This window comes from Bubalus bubalis, chromosome 24, assembly GCF_019923935.1.
Source record: "Bubalus bubalis isolate 160015118507 breed Murrah chromosome 24, NDDB_SH_1, whole genome shotgun sequence".
Lineage (NCBI taxonomy): Eukaryota > Metazoa > Chordata > Mammalia > Artiodactyla > Bovidae > Bubalus > Bubalus bubalis.
Genome location: NC_059180.1, coordinates 20140475 through 20157149, shown reverse-complemented (window position 1 = coordinate 20157149; position 16675 = coordinate 20140475).

Below are 16675 nucleotides of genomic sequence, written 5' to 3'. Positions count from 1 at the left end.
CCTTAGGCCCACTTGACTTTGCATTCCAGGATGTCTGGCTCCAGGTGAGTAATAACACCATTGTGATTATCTGGGTCATAAAACTTTTTTCGTACAGTTCTTCTGTACATTCTTGCCACCTCTTCTTAATATCTTCTGCTTCTGTTAGATCCTTGCTGTTTCTGTTCTTTATTGTCCCCATCTTTGCATGAGACATTCCCTTGATAGCTTCAATTTTCTTAAAGAGATCTCCAGTCTTTCCCATTCTATTGTTTTCCTCTGTTTCTCTGCATTGTTCACTTAAGAAGGCGTTCTTATCTCTCCTTGCTATTCTCTGGAACTCCGCATGCAGTTGGATATATCCCTTTCTCCTTTGCCTTTCACTTCTCTTTTTACCTCAGCCATTTGTAAGGCTTCCTCAGACAGCCACTTTGCCTTCTTACATTTCTTTTTCTTGGGGATGGTTTTGGTCACCACCTCCTGTACAGCATTATGAACCTCTGTCCATAGACCTTTAGGCACTCAGCTCACCAGATCTAATCCCTTGAATCAATCCTTGTATTCTACTGAAATTGTCTGTGTCTATATGTGTGTGCATATGTGTTGTGTCACCCTTCAATTGTGCTTGACATACAGAAAGTTTTTAATGCTTGCTGGATGAACTTATATTAATCAAATTAGTTTTTTAGGGACTTTCCTGGCAGTCCACTTGTTAAGACTCTCATGCTTCCAATGCAGGGGGCATGGGTTTGATCCTTCATCGGGGAGCTAGGATCCCTTATGCTGTGTAGCCTAGCCAAAACATTTTTTTAAATAAAAAACATTTTTTTTTAATTTCGTGTTTTATACTGTCTGTGCTTTTTGACCTAACAAGAGTACCACTCAAACTGTTTTGATGATTTGTGTTTTCAATGGGCTATTGTGGGTGCAACATTTTATAAATATGCTAATACAGTCTGATGGAATATTTTGTTAAAAGTTGAGACAGTTGCAATGACACCTTTCCAACAGTTAAAGTTCATTTTTAGTTTGGGTTAAATACCTGAATCAGTTCAGTCCAGTCGCTTAGTTGTGTCCGACTCTTTGTGACCCCATGGACTACAGCACCCCAGGCTTCCTTGTCCATCACCAACTCCCAGAGCTTGCTCAGTCTCAAGTCCATCGAGTCAGTGATGCCATCCAACCATCTTATTGTCTGTCATCCCCTTCTCCTCCTGCCTTCAATCTTTCCCAGCATCAGGGTCTTTTCTAATGAGTCAGTTCTTTGCATCAGGTGGTCAAAGTATTGGAGCGCAGCATCAGTCCTTCCAATGAATATTCAGGACTGATTTCCTTCAGGATTGGCTGGTTTGATCTCCTTGCAGTCCTGAATGGGGAATACAAATAAAAAAGAAGTAGTTCGACTTCTTTTTCTTTCTCCCAAAGGATGTGTAGGATCAGTCTTGGGCCTATTAGGACTTGCATCCATTCCCAGGCCTTTCCCTCCTCTGCTCTGTGTTGCAGAAGGGACTGGTCCCTGAAGCCTACATCTCCAGGCTCCTGTCCCACCTGGCTGCCAGCCGAGCTCAGCTCATAATGTCTAGCCCTGGTGGGAGGCTGGAGGGCAAACAGAAGAGAGAAATCTGGGTATTTCACTCTCTCTGCTTTAATCAGCTCTGGCTGCTCTGCACCTCTAAGCCTCCATGGGTTATCTCTGCCCTTATTCCTCTTCTGTTGGGTGTTCAGGTTACCCAGGGCCCCTTGTATATAGCCTCCTCCCTATGTCTCTACAGCCACCAATAGTAACAACCCCTGCTGTTGCTAATTTCTGGATTACTTCATGTACTGGCTTGCTTTTGTTCTGAAACAAACTACCTTACAACTTAATGGCTAAAACAACAACCATTCTTTGTAGCTCACCAAGCATGAGGTAGCAATTTAGACTGAGATCAGCTGGGAAATTCTTCTGCTGGTCTTGGCTGGGCACACTCAGGCATCCATAGTCAGCAGCCAGATCTGCAGGGGCCTCCACTTAGGGAGCTGGCTGGCTGTCATCTGGGGTGATGGTGGGTCCATATGTCTCTCATTATCCAACAGCCTAGCCCAGATACATTCAGTTGGCAGCTGGTTCTAAGAACAAGAAGGGAAATAGGAAAGACCTCTTGAGGCCCACACTTAAACTTACACAACATTACTTCTTTCCAAAGCAAGTCACAAGACCTGTCTCAATTCCACAGGTAAAGATATAGGCTCCATTTCTAAACTGGGGAGAAAAAAATCTTAGGGCCATTTTTAGAATCAGCCACATCTTACCATTTTCTCCTCCATCGCCTATATAACCAAGTCCCTTCATAAATTTCCTCTGTGATAAGTACTGGAAGTCATTATTGTTTCCCTAGTTAGACTTTGTGTGTATGCTTGAATGTGCTTGAAAGATAAGAGTTAAGGAAAACAGGAAAAAACCTGTTCCTAATGGGTTCCCCTTGAATTTGAAAGTTTCTGTTTTAAAAGTTGCCTGCCCAGGCTTTTTTATAATTAATCAACATGACAATATAGATGAATCACAAATTCAACAGAGATGAATTAAGTGTCTACCACGTGGCAGACATGATGCCAGGCACGATGGCACATGGCAGGTGTGGGGGATGGTACATAGAGTGAGTAAGGCATGGTGCCTACCTTATGGGGAGTTCATATGTGGTACACACATATGAGCCAGGCACATAGCCAGTGGTACACAGAGTTTGGTAAGATGAGGAGAAAAATGACCGCTATGATAGTAAAGCAGTTCATAACTCAGGAAGATAAATATTTAGTGAGAGTTTTTTGGTCTGTCTCTGCAACCTAGAAAGTAAGCTCCAGAGGGACTTCCCTGGTGATCCAGTGGCTCAAACTCTGCACTGCCAATGCAGGAAGCCCAGGTTCTACCCCTGGTCAGGGAACAAGATCCTGCATGCCACAGTGGAAGATCCCTTGTGCCACAGCGAAGACCTGGTACAGCCAAATAAATTTTTTAAAAAATGAAAATAAGCTTCAGGAAGGCTAAACTCTTATATATTGTCACACATCACTATTTTTCCATCGCCTAACAAAAGACCAGTACCAGTAACCAGTGAATATGCTATGCTATGCTATACTAAGTCGCTTCAGTCGTGTCTGACTCTGTGCGACCCCATAGACGGCAGCCCACCAGGCTCCCTCATCCCTGGGATTCTCCAGGCAAGAATACTGGAGTGGGTTGCCATTTCCTTCTCCAATGCATGAAAGTGAAAAGTGAAAGTGAAGTCGCTCTGTCATGCCCGACTCTTAGCGACCCCATGGACTGCAGCCCACCAGGCTCCTCCATCCATGGGATTTTCCAAGCAAGAGTACTGGAGTGGGGTGCCATTGCCTTCTCCGAACTAGTGAATAACCATGCATTAAGTATAGGAGTGAAAGTTGTATGCACGATGCTAACAGAGAATAGACAAAAAAGAAATTAGTTCTGAAAACAGGGCAAACAATGCCAACAACAGGGGAAATTTTCATAAAAACAGATGATGTCTAAAATTTATACTAAGATAGAGCTGTCAATATGTGGCAGCAGAGAAGGCGACTGAAAGGAAAAGCAAAGGACTAGAGTGAATAATATCAAGGAGAATTGGAGGGTGGGCTAACTCCCTTGAGGGTGATGGAGGCACCCCCCTGCAGATCACCCCGTGTCATCACCAGCTGCGTGCAGACCCTTGGATGGAGGTGGCTGATTGTTGATTCTCTGAACCCATCTCATTGAGTAGTCAGAAAGTGACTTTGAGGCCCAAACTGCTTGGATTTGGCAAAGGACAACTCTACTGTCCTTCAGGCTGTTGTGAAAGTTCCCTGACCCAGTATAGCTGGGGGGCAGTGCTGTATGGATGGGTACAATGTGAATCTGGGCAAATTTCACCTCCTGGCTTGGGTGTTTTTGAACATGTGCCCAGAGACAGATGTAATAAATCCCTTTTTAGAATCTAAACAAACGCAAAGGGAAGGGAGGGGGCAGCCAGAGGCAATGGAAATGCCTCCTGGGGGGACATCTGAGTTGACAGGGAAGACACCTGGACCAGAGGAGGAGAGGAATCCTGGCAAGAGCTGGAGTGCTCAGCTTAAAGACCTTCACTGAGCCACCCTCTCTGCGTATTTCCAGCAGGAAATAAGCCAAACTGCTCCTTTTTTTCTGCCTGGGATTCCAGAGATGGCCTAAGAAAGCTCCACGAGGACAGCACTCTTTATCTGGGAAAGAAACCCCTCCACACACAGTAAGCCAGAAGGGACATGAAGTCATTTACAGGAAGAGAAACTTTAGCTGTCCTTGCTATTATATTGGTGCTTCAAGTTCAAGGTATTTCAGAGTTTTCAGTTCTCAGCCTTGGGGCTGAAATCTTAGAGTGATGCTCAACTTCTCTTCCACCTCCATACTGCCAAACTCCACAGTGTTACTAACCCATTGAACTTCAGGTTTCCTGTAGGTTAGAGGAGATTTCTGGTCTCATATCAGATTATAAATTGGAAATGGTTATAAGTGAGAGCTCAAGATGGTTATAAGAGGTCAGGAGGGGCGGCCATGAAGAGATACCCCTTGTCCAAGGTAAGGAGCAGTGGCTGTGCTTTGCTGGAGCAGCTGAGAAGAGATACCCCACATCCAAGGTAAGAGAAACCCAAGTAAGACAGTAGGTGTTGAGAGAGGGCATCAGAGGGCAGAGACACTGAAACCATAATCACAGAAAACTAGCCAATCTGATTACATGGACCACAGCCGTGTCTAACCCAGTGAAACTAAGCCATGCCCTGTGGGGCCACCCAAGGCGGGAAGGTCATGGTGGAGAGGTCTGACAGAATGTGGCCCACTGGAGAAGGGAATGGCAAACCACTTCAGTATTCTTGCCTTGAGAACCCCATAAACAGTATGAAAAGGCAAAATGATAGGATACTGAAAGAGGAACTCCCCAGGTCGGTAGGTGCCCAATATGCTACTGGAGATCAGTGGAGAAATAACTCCAGAAAGAATGAAGGGATGGAGCCAAAGCAAAAACAATACCCAGTTGTGACTGGTGATAGAAGCAATGTCCAATGCTGTAAAGAGCAATATAGCATAGGAACCTGGAATGTCAGGCCCATGAATCAAGGCAAACTGCAAGTGGTCAAACAGGAGATGGCAAGAATGGACGTCAACATTCTAGGAATCAGCGAACTGAAATGGACTGGAATGGGTGAATTTAACTCAGATGACCATTATATCTATATATATTCCTGTGGGCAGGAATCCCTTAGAAGAAATGGAGTAGCCATCATGGTCAACAAGAGAATCCAAAATGCAGTACTTGGATGCAATCTCAAAAATGACAGAATGATCTCTGTTCATTTCCAAGGCAAACCATTCAATATCACAGTAATCCAAGCCTATGCCCCAACCAGTAAAGCTGAAGAAGCTGGAGTTGATGGCTCCATGAAGACCTACAAGATCTTTTAGAACTAACACACAAAAAAGATGTCCTTTTCATTATAGTGGACTGGAATGCAAAAGTAGAAAGTCAAGAAACACCTGGAGTAACAGGCAAATTTGGCCTTGGAGTACGGAATAAAGCAGGGCAAAGGCTAACTGAGTTTTGCCAAGAGAACTTACTGGTCATAGCAAACACCCTCTTCCAACAACACAAGAGAAGACTCTACACATGGACATCACCAGATGGTCAACACCGAAATCAGATTGATTATATTCTTTGCAGCCAAAGATGGAGAAGCTCTATACAGTCAGCAAAAACAAGACTGGGAGCTGACTGTGGCTCAGATCATGACCTCGTTATTTCCAAATTCAGACTTAAATTGAAGAAAGTGGGGAAAACCACTAGACCATTCAGGTATGACCTAAATCAAATCCCTTATGATTATACAGTCGAAGTGAGAAATAGATGTAAGGGACTAGATCTGATAGAGTGCCTGATGAAATATGGATGGAGGTTGGTGACATTGTACAGGAGACAGGGATCAAGACCATCCCCATGGAAAAGAAATGCAAAAAAGCAAAGTGGCTGTCTGAAGGCCTTACAAATAGCTGTGAAAAGAAGAGAAGTGAAAAGCAAAAGAGAAAAGAAAAGATACAAGCATTTGAATGCAGAGTTCCAAAGAATAGCAAGGAGAGATAAGAAAGCCTTCCTCAGAAATCAATGCAAAGAAATAGAGGAAAACAACAGAATGGGAAAGACTAGAGATCTCTTCAAGAAAATTAGTGATACCAAGGGAACATTTCATGCAAAGATGGGCTCGATAAAGGACAGAAATGGTATGGACCTAACAGAAGCAGAAGATATTAAGAAGAGGTGGCAAGAATACACAGGAGGACTATACAAAAAAGATCTTCATGACCCAGATAATCATGATGGTGTGATCACTCACGTAGAGCCAGACATCCTGGAATATGAAGTCAAGTGGGCCTAAGGAAGCATCACTATGAACAAAGCTAGTGGAGGTGATGGAATTCCAATGGAGCTATTTCAAATCCTGAAAGATGATTCTGTGAAAGTGCTGCACTCAATATGCCAGGAAATTTGAAAAACTCAGTAGTGGCCACAGGACTGGAAAAGGTCAGTTTTCATTCCAATCCCAAAGAAAGGCAATGCCAGAGAATGCTCAAACTACCACACAATTGCACTCATCTCACATGCTAGTAAAGAAATGCTCAAAATTCTCCAAGCTAGGCTTCAGCAATACATGAACCGTGAAGTTCCAGATGTTCAAGCTGGATTTAGAAAAGGCAGAGGAACCAGAGATCAAATTGCCAACATCTGCTGGATCATGGAAAAAGCGAGAGAGTTCCAGAAAAACATCTATTTCTGCTTTAATGACTATGCCAAAGCCTTTGACTTTGTGAATAACATTAAACTATGGAAAATTCTGAAAGAGATGGGAATACCAGACCACCTGACTTGCCTCTTGAGAAACCTATATGCAGATCAGAAAGCAACAGTTAGAACTGGACATGGAACAACAGACTGGTTCCAAATAGGAAAAGGAGTAGGTCAAGGCTGTATATTGTCACCCTGCTTATTTAACTTCTATGCAGAGTACATCATGAGAAATGCTGGGCTGGAAGAAGCACAAGTTGGAATCAAGATTGCTGGGAGAAATATCAATAACCTCAGATATGCAGATGACACCACCCTTATGGCAGAAAGTGAAGAGGAACTCAAAAGCCTCTTGATGAAAGTGAAAGAGGAGAGTGAAAAAGTTGGCTTAAAGCTCAGCATTCAGAAAACTAAGATCATGGTATCTGGTCCCATCACTTCATGGGAAATAGATGGGGAAACAGTGGAAACAGTGTCAGACTTTATTTTTCTGGGCTCCAAAATCATTGCAGATTGTGATTACAGCCATGAAATTAAAAGATGCTTACTCCTTGGAAGGAAAGTTATGACCAACCTAGACAGCATATTCAAAACAGAGACATTACTTTGCCAACAAAGGTCCATCTAGTCAAGGCTATGGTTTTTCCAGTGGTCATGTATGTATGTGAGAGTTGGACTGTGAAGAAAGCTGAGCACCGAATAATTGATGCTTTTGAACTGTGGTGCTGGAGAAGACTTTTGCGAGTCCCTTGGACTGTAAGGAGATCCAACCAGTCCATCCTAAAGGAGACCAGTCCAGGGTGTTCATTGGAAGGGCTGATGCTGAGGCTGAAACTACAATACTTTGGCCACCTCATGGGAAGAGTTGACACGTTGGAAAAGACCCTGATGCTGGGAGGGATTGGGGGCAGGAGGAGAAGGGTACGACAGAAGATGAGATGGCTGGATGGCATCACCGACTTGATGGACATGAGTTTGAGTGGACTCTGGGAGTTGGTGATGAACAGTGAGGTCTGGTGTGCTGCAATTCATGGGGTCGAAAAGAGTAGGACATGAGTGAGCGACTGAACTGAACTGATAAGTGAGAGGGCTGGTACAGAGAAAGCAGTGAAGTATAGTCAAAGCTATGGTTTTTCCAGTAGTCATGTACAAATGTGAGAGTTGGACCTTAAAGAAGCCTGAGCACTGAAGAATTGGCACTTTCAAGTTGTGGTGCGAGAGAAGACTCTTGAGAGTCCCTTGGACAGCAAGGATACCAAATCAGTCAATCCTAAAGAAAGCAACCCTGAATATTCATTAAAGTATTGATGCTGAAGCTGAAGCTCCAAGACTTTGTCCACCTGTTGCAAAGAGCCAACTCATCGGAAAAGACCCAGATGCTGGGAAAGATTGACGGCAAAAGAAGAGAGTGGCAGAGGATGAGATGGTTAGATAATATCACCAACTCAATGGACATGAATCTGAGCAAACTCTGGGAGGTACTGGAGGACAGGGGAGCCTGGCAAGCTGCAGTCCATGGGGTCAAAAAGAGTTGGACATGACTTAGTGACTGAACAACAACAAGCCTTACCCTGAACATTGGAGTAAGATTTCTATGGGCAGGTGGGCAGCTCCCTCAGGCAGCTCCTGTTTTATCTGTGTGTTTATTAACTTGAGTTATTAAAGCAGATGGCTTCCCCTTCCTCTCAGAAGGCATGCCTGCATGATCATTATATTTATTTCATATATAGTGCCCAACTGATATTCACTTCCTTAGAGTTCTTGCGAAAGCACAAAACGGCAACCACAGTGAAGGGACACCTTGAACAGGAAATGACCTAGGAAAACCTCATTTTGTGAATTTTTTTAAATTTATTTTTTTACTGAAGGATAATTGCTTTACAGAATTTTGTTGTTTTCTGTCAAACCTCAACATGAATCAGCCATAGGTATACATATATCCCCTCCCTTCTGAACCTCCCTCCCCTCTCCCTCCCCATCCCACTCCTCTAGGTTGATACAGAGCCCCTATTTGAGTTTCTTGAGCCATACAGCAAATTCCCATTGGCTATCTATTTTACATATGGTAATGTAAGTTTCCCATGTTACTCTTTTCATACATCTCACCCTCTCCTCCCCTCTCCCCATGTCCATAAGTCTGTTCCCTATCTGTTTCTCCATTCCTGCCCTGAAAATAAATCTTTCAGTACCATTTTTCTCGATTCTGTATATATATGTTAGAAGACAATATTTATCTTTCTCTTTCTGACTCACTTCACTCTGTATAATAGGTTCTAGGTTAATCCACCTCATCAGAACTGACTCATTTTGTGAATTTTTTTATTCAAGTAGAAGCAGGGAAGAGCAGATTGGTTATGGCAGGAAAACAAATAAAGGGCTTAAAGGCCAAATACAAGAAAATCTCCAGAATTTCTGTATTTTTTTTAAAATAAAGAGATAAAACTATTTGAGGACAGATAAGAGATAGGAAGGATAGATATTTGATATTCACAAAATGTATGTAGTAGCTATTTCAGATGGAGAGAACAGAAAAACCAGAATTGTAGCATTCAGCAATTTAGCACAGATTTGATGAGAGCAGACTCTAAAATCAGAGATACCCAGACTTGAATCTGAGCTCTGGCACTTTTATCTTTAAACTTTGACAATTTTCTTAAACTCTCTATTTCAGTTTGGTGTTTTTTTTTTGTTTGTTTGTTTTTAATAAATTGAGTTACAATAGTACAGACTTCTGGATAGGTAGGAAAATTATGTGAGATGATTGACATTTGCAAAATATTAAGCATGAGGCTAACATGCAATAAATACTCAACAAATGTCACACATTATGGATTGTATTATGTCCCCCCAAAACTTCTATGTTGAAGCCATAAGCCTGTGCCTCAAAATGTGACTGTATTTGGAGAAAGGGTCTCTGATGAAAGACCATGTGAGTACACAGAGATGTTAGATGGGCAGTAGTCTACACGTCAAGGAGAGAGGCCTCAGGACAAACCAAACCTGCTGACACCTTGATCTTAGACCATTCACTTCTGGAACTGTGAGAAATAAAGTTTTTATTGTTTACACCACCCAGCCTGTGGTATTTTGTTATGGCAGCCTAAGCAGACTAACATATCCCCTATTGTTATTATTTTGAAATCCAGATGCAAAGTTGAGAAGCAAGGTGCCCTTGGTTTTCACTACTGATAAAGGCTCCCAGGCCAATTATGCAGAGGAAGGCAGAATCCACATTCCTTCCAGCCCTGTCACATGGGCTGACTGGCTGCAGAGACCACCACTGTATGACTCAGGCCATCTCTGGTTTCCTTGCAGGGTGCAGATCTCTAGAGACCAGCTGACAACTGCTATGAGTCAGGGGACTCAGGGGAGTCCCTGAGATTCCAAGACATGCTCCTTTACCCAGCCCCCGGTTCCTCCGCAGATGCTGAGAACGTGTCACCCCCCAAAGAGTGAGGTTCTCCCTTGGTTTCTCAGTCATCTCGACTGCCCTCCCATCACCCTCTAGAAGGTCAGAAAGTCAGATTCCACCAAAGGCTGCCACAGATGTGGTTTTAAAATAGTCCCTTCAGAAGCCCACAATTAAAGCCTAATTACACATCTTTGCCAATTAGTGAAGGAGTTGCCGTATCCGATGATAGCAGAATCCCCCAAAATCCACAATTACTCTCGCCTGCTCCCCCAACAAACCACTGTGGCCTTTATTTGTAATCCTGGAAAAGTAACCAAACCTCTGATCTTGATGACTTATACACCTCTCATTAGAAGGGTGCTAAAAAGTCATTAATTTTAAAAAAAGTCATTAATTCAGTTGATATTTTCTGACTGACCTACTGTACATTCATTCTTTTATTCAGCAAATATTTACTGAACATCTGCCACATGTCAATTGAAGTTGCAGTTTACCTTCTCAAATAGAGATCAGGAACAAGTAGACAAAATGACTTCAGACAGTGATGCGCTATACAGGAAACAAATGCAGTAATGAGATGGAAATTAAACAAGAGATAAGTTAGAGGTGAGATGTCACAGAAGGCTTCTAAGAGGTCTGGTTGATAAGTTGGCCATGAGAGGGCCTAGAGAAAGAATATGCTACCAAAACAATGGAAAGGAAACCACAGATGAAGCAGCTCTGAAAAGAGAGAAGCATTTTATGAACAGAAAAGAACAGACAGAAGGACAGTAGGAGGAGGGAGAGAATGTCCAGGGGACATTCTCACCTGTCATGGGACAGGTGGCCAGGTCACATAGGGTCTCCCAGGACATGGAAATTATGATCTTCCCATGATGACAAGTATGGAAAATTCTTTGATCCACACAGACCGTAGATCTGCAAGACTACTAACTTAAGCTGAGTTAAGACAGGAGGGACCATATCAGTCAGGGCCTCCCTGGTTATGGTCAGTCATTTGGATTTAATTCAGAATCTAATGTTGGAGAAGGCAATGGCACCCCACTCCAGTACTCTTGCCTGGAAAATCTCATGGACAGAGGAGCCTGGAAGGCTGCAGTCCATGGGGTTGCAAAGAGTCGGACACGACTGAGCGATTTCTCTTTCACTTTTTCACTTTCATGCATTGGATAAGGAAATGGCAACCCACTCCAGTGTTCTTGCCTGGAGAATCCCAGGAACAGGGGAGCCTGGTGGGCTGCCGTCTATTGGGTCGCACAGGGTAGGACACGACTGAAGCGACTTAGCAGCAGCAGCAGCAGCAACAGCAGCAGAATCTAATGTAGTGGTTCTTAATATTGACCACACGTGGGAACTATTGTAGGGAAGAGCCAATTGTGACTCCATGGTGGATCTATGTCACTGACTTTAACCTTTGTTTTTCATTGCTTTTGTTATTATGGCACTATTATTTAGTCACTAATTCGTGTCCAACTCTTTGTGACCCCATGGACAGCAGCACACCTCAGTCCTCCACTGTCTCCCAGAGTCTGCTTGAACTCGTGTCCATTGAGTCAGTGGTGCCGTCCAACCATCTCATCCTGTTACCCCCTTCTCCTGCCCTCAATTTTCCCAGCGTCAGAGTCTTTTCTAATAACTTGGCTTTTCTTCCCTAATAGCTCACCTGTTAAAGAATCCACCTGCAATGCTGGAGACCTGGGTTTGATCCCTGGGTTGGGAAGATCCCCTGGAGAAGGGAACAGCTACCCACTTCGGTATTCTGGCCTGGAGAATTCTTGGGTCACAAACAGTTGGACACGATTGAGTGACTTTCACTTCACTATCCCATCAGGTGGCCAAATTATTGGAGCTTCGGCTTCAGCATCAGTCCCTCCAATGAATATTCAGAGTTGATTTCCTTTAAGATTGACTGGTTTGTTATTATAATCATTCATAATGTCCTGCCTCAGGGAAACCTGCCCCTCTGCCTAAAGAGATTAACACGTTCCCTCCCTGAGGTTGGCCATTCCAGGAGATATTTGCAAGACACTGGTTTTTATTTTCTCAACTCCTCTCCCTCTTTGTCCTATGAAAGAACCTGGCAGCCAAACTCCAACAATTAGATATTTTGAAACATCAGTCTGTCATCTTCTCAGTCAGCTGGCTTGCCAAACAAAGTCAAATTCCTTGCCTCAACACCTCGTCTCTCTGATTTATTGGCCTGTCATGTGGTGAGCGGACCAAGCTTGGACTCAGTAACAGAACAACCTAGGAAGCTTTAAACAAATGCTGATGTCTGAGTCCCACCCCACTAATGCTGATATGGTTTGTCTGGGGTGCAGCCTAGTCAGTGGGTGTTTTTTAAGCTCTCCAATGATTCTTATAGGCAGCCAAGGTGGAGGCAATGGCAGCCCACTCCAGTACTCTTGCCTGGAAAATCGCATGGACGGAGGAGCCTGGTAGGGTGCAGTCCATGGGGTTGCACAGAGTCGGACACAACTGAGGGACTTCACTTTCACTTTTCACTTTCATGCATTGGAGAAGGAAATGGCAACCCACTCCAGTGTTCTTGCCTGGAGAATCCCAGGGACGGGGAGCCTGGTGGGCTGCCGTTTATGGGGCCGCACAGAGTTGGACATGACTGAAGCGACTTAGCAGCAGCAGCAGTAGCTAAATTGTGTCAGATTCTTTTGATACCCCAAGGACTATAGCCTGCCAAGCTCTTCTGTCCATGGAATTTTCCAGGCAAGAATACTGGAGTGGGTTGCCATTTCCTTCTCCAAGGAATCTTTCTGACCCAGAGATCATACCTGCATCTCCAGGCAAATTCTTTACCACTGAGCCACCAGGAAAGCCAACCCAGGTGGAGACTGCTGGACAAAGATGCCACTAGGGGTGAGTTTCAAGCAAGAGAATGACATGGTCTGAATTCTCTTTAAGAGAGATCATGCTGGCAGCCTTATAAATATGTAAAGCTCCCATGACAGTGCCCTGATGCTTCCTTCCTTCCTTCCCATATGCTTTCGATCTTTTAGAAGCATGGACTCACTGAACATTGCAGAGGGAAAGCCCAACCAGATACTAAGAGGGAAGACTCTCACTGGCTCTGCCTCCAGCTAGACATTGTCTTTTCCTTTCTCTGTCTCTGAAATTGTCCATCCATTTCCTCCACATCCCCCTCTCCCAGCCTGAGACCTCATCTCCTGTGTTTTTCATATCCTGTCTATGCTCCTTCTTTGACAGCCCTGAGGGCCCCCCCCAGCCCCCAGCAGAGCAGCTCCAAGGAACAGTCAGAGCAACTTAGTGAGTTTATTTTGATGAAATACAATAATTATCATGCTTAGCAGCTGTTGCTATTTAAAATAAGAAAAACCTGGGCTTGAATTTAAACTGTTTGGTAAAGCATGTGCCCCACCAATCTGGTCCAACGAAATCAGACATTATGAAATCTACAGAAGAACTGGAGCTTGTTACAGGAAGTTAAGATGCAAATCATATTTTGTTTCAAATGAGCCCGATGAATGCGTAATTTTCCACAAAGAAATACTTTTGTGTTGGGATCCTTTTGCCAGGAACCGAAGTTCTTGGGCTGCAGCTGTCAGCAGCGTCTGATTGTCCATTTCAAACTGCAGGCAGTTCTGCTTTTCTAAGGAGGATTTGGAGCAAAGACAGGAAGAGGGCAGAGATGCTCCTGTCAATTGTCTTCCAGAATATTCTCTATGAGATCTGTTTGTGCTTCCCCAACAACCAGACTTGTCCTTAGACTTTCATGGACTAGACACCACAGCGAACCAATAGCTACTCCCAACATAATATCCATTCAGAAGGGATATCCTTTCTCCCAGCATCTTCTCTTAGCTTGGGTCATTCATTCTATTTGTCTGGAGTCTTTTGATTTCAAGTGGAAGAAACCCAATTCAAGTTCAATAAACACTCCAATTAGACGGGAGAGAAATTGTTTGTTCTCCTAACTGCGAAGTCCAAACATGACTTGGCTTCAGGCCCGCTGAACGCAGGTTGAGGGAAACCAGAGAAGAAATTAGTTGCAGACAACTGAAAGGATTTATGAGCAGCTCTGGGGGACCAGCATCTGTTGCCATGGATTTGCAAGGCACCAGTGTTCAAGTTGTGTGATTTTCTCCAGGGGTAGATGCAGAGATGTCCCACTGAGGAATTCGGATTGAATTTGGCTTGACAGGTATGATAAAAAGACAGACATGGGTAAGTACAAGGGAAATAATCCTTCAGAGGACCACCCCTGAGATGGGTCACAGCTGTGAAGGGATGAAGAGACATTAGACAGGGGCCAGGGGATTGGAGAGAATGGAGCTCTGGAAGTCACTCTAAGTTGGAAGAATAGGTGTTGTGGGAGGGATGGAAACAAAAGCCCTGCACAGATGGGAGATGATGGAGCCTGAGGGGTGTGATGAGGACAAATCATATGATGAATGGTTATAATTTCCCACCCACACGCACATCCATTTCCCAAGGAGAGGAGGGTTCTTTGATTGCTTGATCTGCTGATGAGGCAATGGATGAAGATGCAGAACACATGAAGAATCCTACACAAGGGCATTTTTAAAAGATATAGAAAATATCATATGATGTTGCTTATATGTGAAATCTAAAACATGGTACAAATGAACTTATTTACAAAAGAGAAATAAGAGTACAGATGAAGAAAACTAACTTATGGTTACCAGCGGGGAAAGAGGCAGGGAGGGATAACTTGGGAGGTTGGGATTGACATATATACACTACTATATATAAAATAGATAACTATTAAGGACCTGGGCTTCACAGGTGGCACAATGGTAAAGAATCTGCCTTCCAAAGCAGGAGATGCAAGAGATGCAGGTTTGATCCCTGGATTGAGAAGATCCCCTGAGTAGAAACTGGCAACCCACTCCAGTATTCTTGCCTGGAAAATTCCATGGACAGAAGAGGCTGGGGCTCCACTTCATGGGGTTGCAAAGAGTTGGACATGACTGACGGACTGAGCACACAATAAGGACCTACTGTATAGCACAGTGGAGAAGGCAATGGCAACCAACTCCAGTACTCTTGCCTGGAAAATCCCATGGATGGAGGAGCCTGGTGGGCTGCAGTCCATGGGGTCACTAAGAGTTGGACACAACTGAATGACTCACTTTCACTTTTCACTTTCATGCATTGGAGAAGAAAATGGCAACCCACTTCAGTGTTCTTGCCTGGAGAATTCCAGGGACGGGGGAGCCTGGTGGGCTGCCGTCTATGGGGTCGCACAGAGTCAGACATGACTTAGAGCAGCAGCAGCAGGGAACCCTACTCGATACTCCATAATGGCCTATATGGGGAAAGAATCTATAAAAGAGTGGATATATGTATAACTGATTCACTTTGGTGTTCACCTGAGACTAACGCCATACTGTAAATCAACTATACCTCAATTTTAAAAAAAGACATAGATCTGAGTTAAGGAGGAGTTGCAAAGAGGGGGCAAGGAGAGGAAAGAATGAGTGAGACAGGAGAACTAAGTGGACTTGGGGGTTGAACAGAAGGAAGGAGATAAGGAACTGCCATAAGATGTGGGACTTTGTGGGGACAGGTGAACAGAGGTGATTTTTAGAAAGTCTTCTTGTATATTATGTGAGGTACCTCACCCCTCTGCCACTGTCTCAAGATCCTTTCAGGAAGAACTAGTAACATTTTCCATGGCTCTCTCTGGAAGAATAGTCGTTTGTTTTTTTAACCTGTGAAATCAAGCTGAGAAACAGTCTTGAGGAAACCTGGTTTTGCCCTGTTTAGAGTGATACATGGAGCTTTGAGACTTTTCTTTTTGGCCACACTGGGCAGAATGCAGAACTTCCCTGACCAGGAATCAAACCTGAGTCCTCTGCAGTGGAAGCATGGAGTCTTAACCCCTGGACTACCAGGGAAGTCCTGGAATTTTTAAGATTGTTAAGGTGGAGCCCACACAAGTCCAAGTGGCTGAAGTGGGTTGAAGGTGAAAGTCAAAAGGATTAAAGCCAAAGAATGTCTAAGGGTCTAAGTATCAGGCAAACAGTGCAGCTGATGGTCAGTATTTGGCTTGAAAAAGCAGATAGTGGACCAAGTCCTAAAGTCTTCAATGAATGGAACGGGGGGTATGAATGAACGACAGCAGTGAGAGGGAGGAAGTGAGGTAATCAGATGGCGGGAGTCTCAAAGGACTGGGGACATTGATGTGCCAGTGGAAAGAGCACTAGGAATGAGGGCTCCAACACCCTGCTTCTGACCCGGAATCAATGGGGTGTGGAGAATGAGCAACTACTATGTTGAAGCTGAAACTCTAATACTTTGGGCACCTGATGACTCATTGAAAAGACCCTGATGCTGGGAAAGATCAAAGGCAGGAGGAGAAGGGGACGACAGAGGATGAGATGGTTGGACGGCATCACCGACTCAATGGACATGAGTTTGGGTAAACTCCAGGAGTTGGTGATGA